Raw genomic sequence first — 14,791 nt, forward strand, 5'->3', positions numbered from 1 at the left:
TTTATCTGCGAGTTGCATCAATCAAGAAGATCGATCGACGCTCTTCTTCATTAAAGGGTGGATCAATCCGAGCGACTGGCGGATAACACAATGTTACAATTTGTTTCCGTCGCTTTTGGATTTTCTACGAAGTCTTGGCTGCACCCCATCTTCATTCTAATCTTTATTTATGTAGCTTTATTAAATAAAGTTTACATAAATAGGAATAAAACAAGGTTGCATAGGGGTGCATATATAAAGAGTGTAAAAACAAGAATATATAAATAAGAAGAATAAAGAGTTGTTGCATAAACAAGAATAAAGAGTTGTTGCATAAACAAGAATAAAGCAGAGTGGTGCATAAAGAAGAGTGAAGCAATATTGCATAAAGAAGAAGGATAAAGCGGGTTGCATAGAAAGATATAAAGTTGTATAAATACAGGGATAAAGCGGGGTTACATAAACAGAAGTAAAGCAGTATTATATAAATTGGAGAAATAGAATTTCATAGGTCTAAAGTAGTATTGCATAAAACAAGATGAAGTAATCTATGGAAGTACTCAATGTTTTTTATGAACGTTAAAGTTAAGGTCAAATTTTAGATATCACTTACTTCTACAAACTTTAATCTAATTTCTAGCTAATAATCGAAAAAAATAAAAAAATAATTCAATGAAAACTTAAACATTTCATGAGTTTTCTTCTTAAGCTTTCGATTTTTTATCGGGCATTCTACTCAACCCTCGTTAACCTCATCTGCCAACGGTCATAAGATCTATAATAGGCTCTACTCGAAACTTTAGTTCTGGATAGTTTTTATATATTATAAAAGAAAAAAAGAAGAAAACTACTTTCCGTTTTTCAATGTAAATAAATCAGAACAGTCACGTGATCGGAAACGTGCATCCTTACAAGAACTCGCGAATGAATCACGTTAAGAGGCGCTGGTTAAAATAAAAGCCGGATCTGGACCCAGTCCAAAAAAATAAAATAAAAAAAAAGGCACTGAGGAGCGAGAGATAAGACTTGTATCTGTCACCTTGCATTTACAATTTTAATGTGGCAAGTCCTATCTACACATTTATTAAGATTTTTAGAGTGATAATGGGGGATTATCTTCTTACCATTTAGATTACATTACGGTTTTAACCTCATAATTTCCATCTTTATCTAGAAAAGTCGATAATTCGTAGCTGGAAATTCGACTAGAATCGTAGGAGAACGACTTTCCAAAACACATTTTCCGAGGTGAAACGTAGTGAATTTTTGGAGTTTACACTCCAAGAAATCCAGAAAACGTAAGAACAGAAGGAAGAAGCAATTACGGAGCGTGCAGAGTGGATCGATGAAGCACTAAAAGTAAAGTGGTCGAGTTAATAAGGAGCGTTGCGCGTAGCTAAAGAGTGACGACGGGTTGGATGTCGGTCTGGCCCTCCAAACCATCTGTTGCCACCATTATTTTGATGGATTGACTCTTATAATAAAGTTTTATATTTCTCTATCTCCTTGGCTAGCAACCGTTCGATCCCTAGTTTTCTACTCCTGAGCAGAACCAATGGAAAATGCAATAACTCAGATACAACTCTTATTAAAAAATCGGTCTTTGGCATTTCTTTATAACTAGAAAGTCCTAGTTTCTTGCTGTGATAGGAGGAAGAATGTTATTTTAGTAGTTAACGATCTTTGCCTGGTAAATGTGGCGAATGTTATTTTCACCCTCTTAAACGCCATTATATTTTGCAATAGTTTCTTCAAAAATAAATGAGATTTCTAGATGAATATAACACGTTAAGAGACGATGATGCTCTTGAAAAATTAATAATAACTAAATATGTGTTCCTATAGGAAGAATGTAACGTATATTAAGAAACAAAAGTAGCCTTAAAAAAGAATTAAAACAAATTTTTTATCACGACAGATGCTTCTGAAAGACTGGATATAACGTATACTAATGACAAAAAGATGTTTCTGAAAGGATGAATATGAGGCATATCATGAATAAAGATATAAGGCATACCGAATTAAGATATTCTTCAGGACGAATATATTAACATATATTTAAAAATAGTTCCTTTAGGACAAATAAAATGAGTGTTAAAAATTGCAGATGTTATTAAAGGTTAAATTAGCGAAAGAAGGTAATTCTGAAGAATAAATAGTCCTATAAATCACATTAAAGAACAATGATATTCCTTAAAGTAATCTCGAGAAGCGAAGGTAAGAAGTGAATGAACTGTCATTACCTTTAACAATAACGGCACGCTTACACGCCCTACACTTGCATAAAAGTAGCTCTCACAGTTAATTTACAGTTGCGGAAAAATTTTTACAGTCAGATTTTCCTTAATAAACAGAAACATCACCTTAGCAAATCTTCCAAACTCGAGAGTAGAGTAACAGTACAGGAGCAAAGCATTTGTATTAAAGCTGCAGCCATTCCATTTCCATTTCGAGCAATGCATATTGTTCGTATAGAAAACAGAAAATAGAACGTATCTCGATCGAAACAGTTCATTTTAACAAAGATAAAAATTTCAGCGAGAGAGAGAGTTTGCTGTTTCTCCGACGATAACGTCTCTAGATGACGTTGATTGATTGATTATAGCAGATTCGGCATCGGATTCCGGAAGGCGCATTTAGAAGCAAGTTATTCGGGAAGATAGACAACCCCGGTGTCGGGAGTGAGACACTTTCTTTACTTCATTCTTTCGTCCGGAACGGTTATCAACGGCCACATGATATATGGAAGGGAGACCCGGGTCACTGCTGTTTGTTGTTGCATTTGACTGTTCTGTAGATCGGCATTAGAGAGGGATTGATCGCTCGCTTCCCACCCTCCACCTAGCTAAGTCTTTCACATGTTCTCTTTTTTATACATGTTAGAATGTTACAGTACTTCTCCGCCGCCAGCCAAGCATCTACTACGGCTTACGCTCATTTATACACTTGGTGGAATCTACGTACAACGCGCGTGCATTTCACCAAGCCGCACCTAAATAAGTAGTATTTGGGAGGAATCTACATTCCACGAATATGTAAATGGATAACTTATAGATTTGTCAGAATTTACTTTCCGCCAAGTCTTAAATAAATGTAAAATTTGGAGCAATTCATGTCCTTCCAGCATGAAAGACTAGAAGCGACTTATGTTACAGCAGATCTATAAATGAGTGCAGGACTTAAAATAATTTATATTCCTCCAAACTGGCAAAATTAATAATATTTAGAAGTTTATAAATATTGTAAATTTGTAAATTAACATACATTTGTAAGAATTTACAATCCGCTTAGTCTTACTTGAAATAATACATATTCTTACAGCATGTGAGACTTGGAGTAACTTAAGCTTCTCCAAGTCTAAATGAGTAAAAGACTTGGATTGCCACGTTCCTTCATATGTTAACATTGTAAGATTTCGAGTATACCACGAGCTAAATATGTAAATGCAACGTAAATTTGAATATAAGACATAGTAGATCGTTCGTAGGATACGTTGTTACAACCTTCAACTAGAAAGTCGAATAGGGGAACAATTAATTAAACTCGACTCGTAAGGGCAATAAAAATGGAGGAAGAATTTCTATAGCCATTTTATAACATGTGATTACTTTAATCTCGTCGACGAATCAATGTTTACATAGAGAGCCACGCAATGGTCAGTATAATGTCTGTTGTATTATTAAACTCTGCAGTTTTAATTAAAGTTCTCAGTCGAGTGTTCCCACGTGCATTCTTCATACGATCACGAACTACAGTTTGGTATTACAAATGTTTATTAATATGACAATTATTTTTATAACACACTAATCATTCCAAAAAATAGGACAAGTTCATTTGTTTATTTAAATGACTAAGATACTAAGAAGTACACTAAGAAGGATGCAGTACAATATTTAATATAGTATATCCTTCTTACAATAGTTACAGCTGCTTGGACGATGTACTTTGTTGCTTCCTACGTATAAATATTTCAAAACACAGGTGGGAGGTATAGGATGACCTTTGTGTAATCCGAATGGGGGTGTTCGGCGAGGCGCATCGGATAACTTGCAAAAACGCCGCTAGGGCGCGGCACAGCGCTTTACTGTGAAAATAAACACGGAGCAAAGCAATTGGTCAAACAGATGACAGAACGTAAATATTTTCTGCCATCTTTTAATCCATAGAATGAAATTATTCTAAAAAAACGTTTTCTTCTACTTGAATTTATATGATTTATAAATAAATCTTTTGTGGCATATTTTATTAATATCAAATTTATGTTAAAAATCGTAATTACTTGTCAATTTTCTTAAAAATCAGTTAGTAAAATCGATTTTTTTTAACTAAAAAATACAGCTTTTTAAAAAATTAAAGATAAAGTTTAGCGAATCTTCAGACGGTTTAAAAACGTTTAGGTGCAACAAATCAATTCTGTAAGTAACTTAGGAAGATTCAATTGAGAATTAATTACTGAAAGAGCCAAGTTTAAAGTTTATTTTTTTATATAAATCAGATATTATTATTTTTTATTATGGGCTAATAACTCTTTAGAAATGGTCCTCTCCCTCGAATCTGGTGGAATGCCAACTCCCTGGTGAATTCCATTCCCCTAATAGATAAGATGTCATCCATTAAGAAATTCTTTGACGTATAAATATAAAGATTCAAATATTCAGCGCCAGATCTTTTTTATTTTCTACTCTGATCCAGATTCATTCATTTTTTCAAGTTATATTTGGTAACTGCTTCGGTTACCTAACGAACATCCAAGCTCATTTGATGTTACATTTATATACAAAGCTCATGTACAAATTATAATTTTTGGTTTAAAGGTCAGAATTTAAGAGAAATTAAGCTTAAAAAATTATGAATAACTTAATTATTTACTCATATTTACGCATAAATTAACTAAACCGAGATAAACGATTGGAAGTTTGGCCTATGTAGAACTTAAACTTATGGGAACATCAACTTACAATTATGGGAATGTAAATTGTACGTTTTCTTCCTTCATTTACGGATTAAATATGACTTCTTTACACTAAATCTTTGATAAGTTTAATTTTTAATGACACAAATTTGACAAATTTCACGTACTGTTCGCATTTAGAATCAGAAAGTGGTTGGTTAATCAGGTGAAGAGATGCTTTTTTAGCTTCCTGAGAAATGGGTTTAAGGAGAAATACATCGTTTCTGTCAACAAGTGCTCCAACTACAACCGAGATATGGTAACTAAATGGATTTCGTCAGCTACTTTCTCCATCGGTTACAAGTAATGACGTGTCGACATCTTGTATCACATACCAACCTTCACCGTTCTAAATCTGGTCTCCCCAGAACGCCCAGACATTCCTGTACACTCACACTTTGTACTAGTGACAAATAGGAGGGTTTTCCAACATTCTTGGCGCGAAACGATCTTAATCGTTCTCCAAGAGCATCCGCTAATAGTTTAAAAGGGGACAGAGTAGAGTTTCAACATCCTCCTCCATCTCTTTATTTTTCATTTTTGGATTGGTCTACGTGAAATCTGTACAATTATCATCACCCTTCTCAGATGTCTTTGAAGAACACACAAAGACCAACTGGTAGAAGGAATGAATAAGTTAGTCAGACTGTAACAAACGTGGGTGGTACGTCTATGTCGTTGTCTGTCACTGTTATTTTTTTCCTTCTTTCCACCCTCACGCCGCGCTACTGTACACAACCGGAAATGACATCATCGTCCTTTCATCCATCCACCTTTCGTCAACAGGACAGGTCGAAGGGGGAACTGCCCCAGACTTGGCTCGAGTTCGTTTCTATTTTTAATTATTCCCTTTTGCTTTAATGCTACTTGTATTAAAACTGATAAATCTCGAGGCACACACAAACTTTGTTCCTCTTTTCTGTATTGAACCCATTATCTATTTGTATCCAGGTGTTAACATTTTGTTCGGATGATAAAAAAAAAATCGGTGCATCCTGTCCTCCAGCTATATTTTAATCTGGAAGCTTGAATCGGCCTTTCTTTGGCGCACCCTGTTGTGAAAGGCACCCCAAGGGTGCAACCCACAATACCACGATTCGACCGGGCCTGACGTGTATCTTCCGCACCTTTTCTTCATACGGAATATACCAAAAAGGTGGCAATGCCATCCAGGAGTGACTAATCGTGTCACAAAAATGGGTATGACAAAAATTCTCGGAAATTTCTGAAGTACCCATTCGCGGGTATTCACAGTGTCTCCTTCGACTAAACAAAATTGTAAAATATCATTCTTATTATATTTAGAGGAGAGATTATATGTTGGAAACTTCGAATATATTTCATTTCTTGTTTGTTTGAAGAGAAAGAACGCCACCACCCAAGAGTTTTATGAGAGACTTTTGAGAACTTCGAAAGCACTCCCAACTACAGATATAAAAAAAATGATGTCTCTTTTATTAGTTGAGTTCTATACTTTCTAGTATATTGTTTATCATTTCCTTACCGTTTTTTAGTGGTCCTAAACTAAATAAATCAATAAACTAGTTTTATAATATTGAAAAATCTATAATACAATTCTTCAATCTTCAAGTGATCCATGAGAATTCCAGTATTATCTCGAATAAAAACTAACAGAAAACCTTTATAAAGTACTAAAACTTTCTAAAAATTTCACAATTCCTAATTTTCTTTTGTATTTTTTTTTTGCGCTTTCGTTGTTTCCAATTACAAAAACTCAAAAATTAAAGCTTGAAATGATTACTTTTACATAGATTATATTGCTCTTTTAAAAGATGAAAATAATTTGTTACGTCACTTAGTACGTTTGTGTGTCTATTCGTGTTTAGTGAATCTACAGAATTCGGAGTTTTTGGATTTCTTTTACAGGATTGACATACAGTTGTCATTAAGAAGTTATTTTTTTTACGTCATATAGTTCGTCTGTACGTCTGTACTCACAGTAAATGAATATTTCTTAAATCGCTCGAGATGTGGACTGGAAAATTTTGGGTTAATTTTATCGGATCGACATACAATTCGTGCCACGAATTAAAAAGCTCTAATGCTAAATTTATTTTAAAAAATAAATAGATCTTCGTTTATTTTTCGAATTGTCACGTTTTTATTGTCTTGTATTTATAAATCATTATTTGTACAAATAAAACTTGGAAACTTCGGAATTTCATGACAAGGATTTGTTATCAATGTATATAAAAATAAATATTTAACTTATTTTTTTAATCATTTTTAGAGATGTACAAATTAAAATGCGTGCATCCAGAAATACACAAGAACCAAAGAGAATAATATTTACATTCAAAAATTTGTAAATGTCACGAGTAAAAAAAATTGAAAATATTAAATAGTTTTGAGTCACGTGAGGTAATTCAGAAAGAAAAATGAAGAAGTTGTATAGAACTTTTCCTTAATAATTACAAATTATTTCTTGAATAGCAAGAAAATCATCAGATTTTTACCAATTTCAGTAAGATCATTAACGAATTGCCAATAATTTTGGCCCTCTTACGCTCTCTCCTGATGTTCCTCAACCCCCTATTCATTAGATTTAAATGTTTTTAATCAAACTTATACGCAAAAATGGAGCAAGACACGATCTCGACTCGCGCTATAAGATAAATAGGTAAAGCCACGAAGAGATAATCATCTTGAAAAGGTTGCACTTGACGAATTAAAACCCGTCCACGCCATGTTCTCACCTAAATTGAAGTCGAATCTTGGTCCAGCAGACGGCAGCCTAGGAAATGGCGCAATGGGGGTCATCGTCCGATGTAAGGTAGAGAAGAAGCGAGTTTATTTTGTTGTTTCCAACCCAGATAAGAAGTGCTGAAGTCAAATATCAGGCAAAGCAAATATTAGGTTTATTTATCTCCATCAGTTCGTGCTGAGAGGACGATGACCAGCAAACAAAATAACCGGCGGATCTAAAAGTTAATTATCAGATAAAAGTTTTTATTTCATCCAGATTCAAAGTTTATTGAACGAATGTTAAAGATCGAAAGTGCAAAACGATCGTTAACGTAACAATGGATTTAGCTTAGGTGTCTTTTTCTTATCTTAAATGATTAGATATACAGCGAATGAAACCAATTTGGTTACTCTACCGTGTTTAATTTATCTTTCAAATTTTGAATTTATAGTTTTTCTGATTTAAAATGATTAAAAATGTGTTAATTTCTGCTTAAATATGCTAACAAATTCCTAATTTCTGGTTAAAATTAATCAAAACTTGACATTTTCCCATCAAGATTTGCAATTTTTAATAAAAATCTATCGAAAAATATTCAATTTCTGATTGATGAGCGTCAAAAATTTGCAATTTATGATTAAAGCATATTAAAAAGTTTCCAAATTTTGATTAAAATTTGTCAAAACTTGGTGATTTTTGATAAAAAATCCATCGAAAAGATGTTCAATTTTTGTTTAAAATGTGTCGAAAATTTTCAGTTTGTAAAATATGTCAGAAAAGTTATGAATTTCTGATTAGAATTTATCTAAATTTTACAGCTTCTGATAAAGATCAGTCGAAAGTTAGCAATTTCCAATAAAAAAAATATTCAACTTCTGACTTAAATATATGAAAAAGATGCTAATAAATTTACAATTTCTGATTAGAATTTGAGATTATTAATTAAAATATGTAGAAAAATTTAATTTTAGATTAAAAATTATATGAAAAATGCTAAAATTCTGATTAAAATAAGTTGAAAAACTTTGAAATTCTTATTAAAAGAAGTTAGCAAAATGAGAAAGTAATTTTCAATTTCTACTCTTACAAATTTACTAATTCTGACAGATTTTCGAAACTTTTCCTTTTTATTAATCTACTTAATTTTAAAACTAGGAATGCCAAGAGTATTCAGTATGAACGTTACGACTTGGAGCCGACACATTTTCTTTATTATCTGTAGGATATTAGATGTGTTCCACTTAAGAATGACCTGTGACTATCACTCGATATGACTTCCTGGATTAGTGTAGAAAATTAAAATATGCAAAGGCACGTGTTATCTTCTCTTCATTTCTGACTTTCTGTTGCATGCCACTGAAAGACTTTCAACTAGAATTTAATTTTCTAAAATTTTAATATTATTTTTCTCTTAAAATCGACATTTTGTGAGTACTTCAACTCGTATTTCTTATTTTATCAAATAAAATTTGGGTACTCTTAAAATTAAGAATTTGAGGACATCCCAACGTCTGTGTTCTTTATTTGATAAAAATAACAAACACAGAAGTTGGAGTACTCTTAAAATTAAGATTTTTAGGGAACCTAAACGTCTATATTCCTTCTTTTATCAAGAATAATAGGAAAATTTAGTAAATAAATGAAAGATTCCAGCTTGGTACTTTGTAAAAGATCGATATGGCTCGATGCCTCTCGATTAATTTCAATTATTTTTCTTGGAATAGTTCCGTTTGCTGATTAAAAACGAAAGAAAAAAAAAGATAAATAAATAAGGAAATATTCGCAGAAACGAATTATTCTGTAATAAAATCCACTCTAACTTTTTTTTCCTTTTTAACTCCAATTAATATCCGAGATACCCTTATCAGCGCTTCGCGTGATTTATATCCTGTGACTTAACACCATTCTTATCTCGGATTTAGAGAACGTTTCCACACATAGGAATTCCCACAAATGGGCATTATTTTTGATATCCTAAATATTATTGGAGATTCCTATTCTAGATTCAATAATGGATCATTAATGTTTTTAGATATTAAACACGAAATCTATTCAATTATATTAAGAAAATTCCACCAAAGACGTTATCTTAAGATGAAGATTTGGTTGTTTTAAGTGCTATTCTTTGTGCTTTCTTTGTGTTTTTTGGTTTATTTTGGCGTACAGATATGGCCAAAAATAGCATATCATGGAAGATAGTGAATCAGAGAATGACTAAAAAGTATCGTGGTTGTTTATGGATCGTACAATGATCATGGAAAATCTAAAATTATGGAAATGGAAAAAACACTCCGATAAATCATGAATGATATATAATGTATTATAATTTAAGATGATAAAAATCGATTATGGAAGATCATAAAGCGTAGAATGAGCAAAAAATAGCATGGAATATCAAGAAATCTATGCTTATAGTATGTCTTTTAACTTTCCACATACTGTATTTTTGTTTTTTCTCTTCCTCTCAAGGGATTTTCATCTTCGATCTTAACATAATCCAAAACTTCTGCATAGAGTGAACGAAAATAGAAAAAAATACATGAAAATTGTGATGATAATCTTAATGAAAGTAAAAAATGTACGCTTATAACATCCTTAATTTTCTAATATTTTAACATCTTTTTCTTTTTTCTACCGGTGGTTCTTTCATCTTCAATCCAAGTTTTCGCATAGAATGAGCAAAAGTAGTGAAATACACTACTTTTGTTGATCTTCCAATGATGGCTTTCGCCTTATATCTCAACTCATACCAGTTTGCACCTGCAGGAATGTAAAAAAGTTAACGTAGACACTTAAATAACCAGGAGAAAAGTTTATTAAGAGAAGATTCATTTATCTGAGTTAAACACAAAACAGATTTACAGAGCGCTGACAAGATTTACAGCCATAATTGTTTATCATGAATAAATGATGAAAGTAAACATGGCCGACAAAAAAAAGGCTTCGTGTCGCCAATGTATTATTATGTAACCGTTTTGTCCAGTTGCGCCGAGAGTACCTTTGTAAAGCCCCAGGCAGCGACCACCCAAATTTGCGATTGTTCCGACTTAATAATTACATACTCACTCCCAAAATGCCACTCCTGAACTAGGGTGGCGCCCTCTGTTAGACAAAGCGACAATTTTTTTTGAGGCACCTGCTGACACGTTATTCATTTATTGAATTAGTAATGAGTTCCTGTTAATTTTTTTCGGCGGCGTTGTTTTATATGTAAAAATTAACACATTATTGAATTTTTAATAATTTTATAAGCGTTTTCGAATGTAATGAATGTATTTTAAATTACGTTTAGTTAAAGAATGTTAGCAAAAAATATTCGAAAAATACAACGTGTTTAAATTGTGTTTCGATCAATAGATGGCAGTTATCGATTTGTAATAGTTTCAACGAAGCTAACGAGTGTCGCCATCTGTAGAGAAAAAGTAGTAAAGTTTTTATTTTATCAAATTTTATGAAATAAATTTATATCGTTTTTAATAAATAAAATAATTTATTTTTTCATCAATTTTCTTTTTAAATGTATTAAAAATATATTAAATTAATAAAAATCGGTTTTATACTTGTGGTGACAAAAGTTTTGATTGTACTCCTGTGAAAGCATTCCATGGGAGTAATATCAAAACGGTCATACGATTTGTAAAAAAATCAATGTAGTGTCTGAAAACCAGAATCTATGAAGATAAAAACGCTTGAAAACCAGATAAATCTATACTTTTAGACGCCTGTGCTAATATAATGAAGAAAAAAAAACTAATTTCGACTCCATGAAAGTGTGGCACATACAAAAAATAGGGCTGATAAACACGCTATATAGCTCTGGGCAAGTTACTGAATATAAATAGAAACAATTAGTTGCATAATCTCCTACGGTAAGCATCACGAAGCAACTGCAAGACGAAGAATGAATCACGTTGCACATTCAATTGCATCGATATACAAGAATTGCCGACGTGTAAGTGATTCGATCATTGTAGTCCATTAAAATGGCCGAGTCGATCAGAATAAACAAAAATCGTAGGACCATCTGTTACGTAGCTTCTTATCTGTGTCGAGCGCGAGTCAGGCAGTCGCTGATATGGAGTGATGAAAGGGTTGAAGCGAGGATGATGTATGAGTGGCACCCCTTTTTTTATTCCATATCTTGCTCTACGAGAAAGGGTTTATCGCATCGAATGACTCAGCTATGAATAGTTGATTGTTCTGTCAGAATATCTGCCAACGTTTGATGGAGTGAACCGTTGCGATAGGTGCATCCATTACCCCCATTTGAAATTTGCTTTTCAATATCGATCCTATACTTAAACTAGAAAATATGTTTCGACCGTTAATCCCTGTCTTTCTACTATACTTAGATTTTCACTTATATCGGTATCTGATCATTTCTTTTATAGGTCAAAAATGACCTTTTACATCATTACTATCTTCAGCCTGCAAAAAGCGATCTTTCTATAATTTAATTCTAAGCTAAATTATTATCTATATAATTAAAGCACTACTTTTCACATAGTCTCAAATATGGAAACATAACTCAGTGCCCATAAATCAGTATAGATCATGAACAATAACCTGGGGAATCATTGAGTTAAACACAACCCTATGCATTTAATCATAGTGTAGTATGACATGACACATCAAGATATTCTCTAATAATGATTCTTATAAAGTTTATTGACGTTATGAAACACAATTCAAAAAGCAGACTTTTTGTAATGGAATCACAAGAAATCGATTGTTTGCATGAATTTCAGTAATTGTGAAAATCCTTCAACCTTACATTACTTATTTAATTGATTAATTTAAATATTATTTCTCATTTTAAGGTATTAATTTGCAGATAAAAATGATTGTATAGAAGAGATGTTACAAATAAGAATCACATACACAAAACTGTTATTGTTCGAAATATTCACGAATTAGAAGAATACACAACATAATATCACGAATTTGTAATAATGTTAATTTTAATAATAATAATTTAAGATATTTTAGATAATTCTTCAATATATAAATAGTCAAGAATTTTATTCTACAAAAAATGTATCGAAATTAATTGTTAATTAATACTCTGTACAACTAAACAGAATATCTTTAAAAATATAAAGTATATAACAATATGAATCTTGTATAAGACGTTTGATATACAAAATGGCCTTGTTTATGATATTTTTACACTATAATACTCTCAATTTATCGTGGAAATTGATTACATTCTAGCATTTCTCTTAATACCTATCATTTGTGTACTGCTCTCATCCATCACCTGTTAAACTCACATAAAGAAATAACTTTTAAATATACTACAATAATTTACATCATGATTTATTAGTTTCGATGTATACGCGCTAGATTTATCATGCCCATCATAAGTTTTGCTGGTGATATCGTGAGGTGTTTGTATACTCGTGTAGTATTATCTGTTTATATAACAAATATGGAAGATCATATATTTTGTAATGTTAATGGCAAAAAACTGATGTTTGATCGCTAAAAATATGACAAAACAGGAAATTTTATACCGTTGGACCTATATATAGTAAAGACCAATCATTATCAGATCTTTACAGTCCTATGGCTTTCAAATTTTGGGGTTCTCGCTGTTAGATTAATAGATTTTATGAAGTATTAGAAGACGAATTATGGAATAAAGTGCCATTTATAAACTTAAGTTATTAATAAAATAATATATGGGAAAAAGAGAAATCTGAATCTTCTCTTTCTCGGATAGGATAGCCGGATGGAAATCGGTTAAACCTACCGCTCTAGGGTCCAATGAGTGAGTCCGAGTTGTCGAAAAACTCTAGGAAATTTCATGGGCGGTCCATCACTCATCACCTAGCCTCTCCCTTTATGGGTTTGGTCAAAACAATGGGTATGAACAGGCGGAAAGAGGGCTGAAAGAGTAAAAAATAAAAAAAGGAGATCCTCTTTTGGATTTGAACATTATACAAATAGAAATTAACAAGTTCTTATAATTGTACAGGAAATTCATGAATTTCCTTTGCATTTCTTACATTTAAAGAGATCAGACAAATTCTATTTTTTCTATTATAATATTCATGAACAATTTTACATTTTACCAGAATTCTTTTACTCTGAAAACGAAGCTACATATGAATAAATTATATACAACGATTGTCTTAAAAAACAATAAATAAAATTAATATAGTATACACAATCAAGATTTTTATATTAAACAATTAATATCAAAGAAGATGTAATATTTTACATTTTTCCTTTGCTCGATTCAAAAGTATTAAAAAAAAACACGTTTGGATACTCATAACTTTCTATTTGAAATAATGTAGGCCTATATATTAACGAGTGATATAGAGTAGAATTTTTTTTATCTGTCTTTCAAACATGCTTCTGTTTCAATTGTTCAAAATTCTATAAAAATCCAAATTTTCAAATTTTTAAAGTAGCAGAAATTTTTAAATTTGAAAACTTCTGCTCTACTTATGATAGCCAGTGGTTTATCTAGTCATGGGCAACCTGCGGGCACAGTTTAGTAGTTTTGGATTAAAAATATTATTTCGTTTATTTTAAAATTACTTTATGAGCTTTATTTTTCTATTTTATCTCAACTTCCACTTTTCAGTTATCTATTTGAGTCCTTCCATTAAAGTTCTAATATCCGGGCTGCCATTACGCAACCCAGTTAAGCCGGTATTCGTGACAAAGAACATTTAAACTAAACTTGACTGGTGAGGAAACGATAATAAACTATATATAGTTTATAGAGAAAATTACACTTACTGATTTAACTATAGGTGTACATCTATCTATTAAAAGTAAAATTGTTGAATTTTTAATGTAAAAAATATTAAAAATGTATTTCTAGTGACAAAATTAAAAAAATTAAACTTGAAAATAATTAAATAAAGTTTTAATTTTGTGTTAGTAATTTTCTTTTATTTTTAATAAAGATAATGTTATGGGGAGGAAAACAAAAAACTTTTATCTAGGTATCAAAAAGCTAGTTACGCCGCTAATATAACCAGACAGTAAAATATACACTAAAGTAATAAAAATGTGTACAATAGATTTACAATAAATTGGGAAATTTAGGTGAATAGAAACTCACAAAACTGCTTTTAGTACTGAATTTATCAATTACAAAATAAAAGTCCAATTCTGCAGCAACATCTTTTTCA

This window comes from Centruroides sculpturatus, unplaced genomic scaffold (assembly GCF_000671375.1).
Source record: "Centruroides sculpturatus isolate CEXI.00-Female unplaced genomic scaffold, Cexi_2.0 scaffold299, whole genome shotgun sequence".
Taxonomy (NCBI): Eukaryota; Metazoa; Arthropoda; class Arachnida; order Scorpiones; family Buthidae; genus Centruroides; species Centruroides sculpturatus.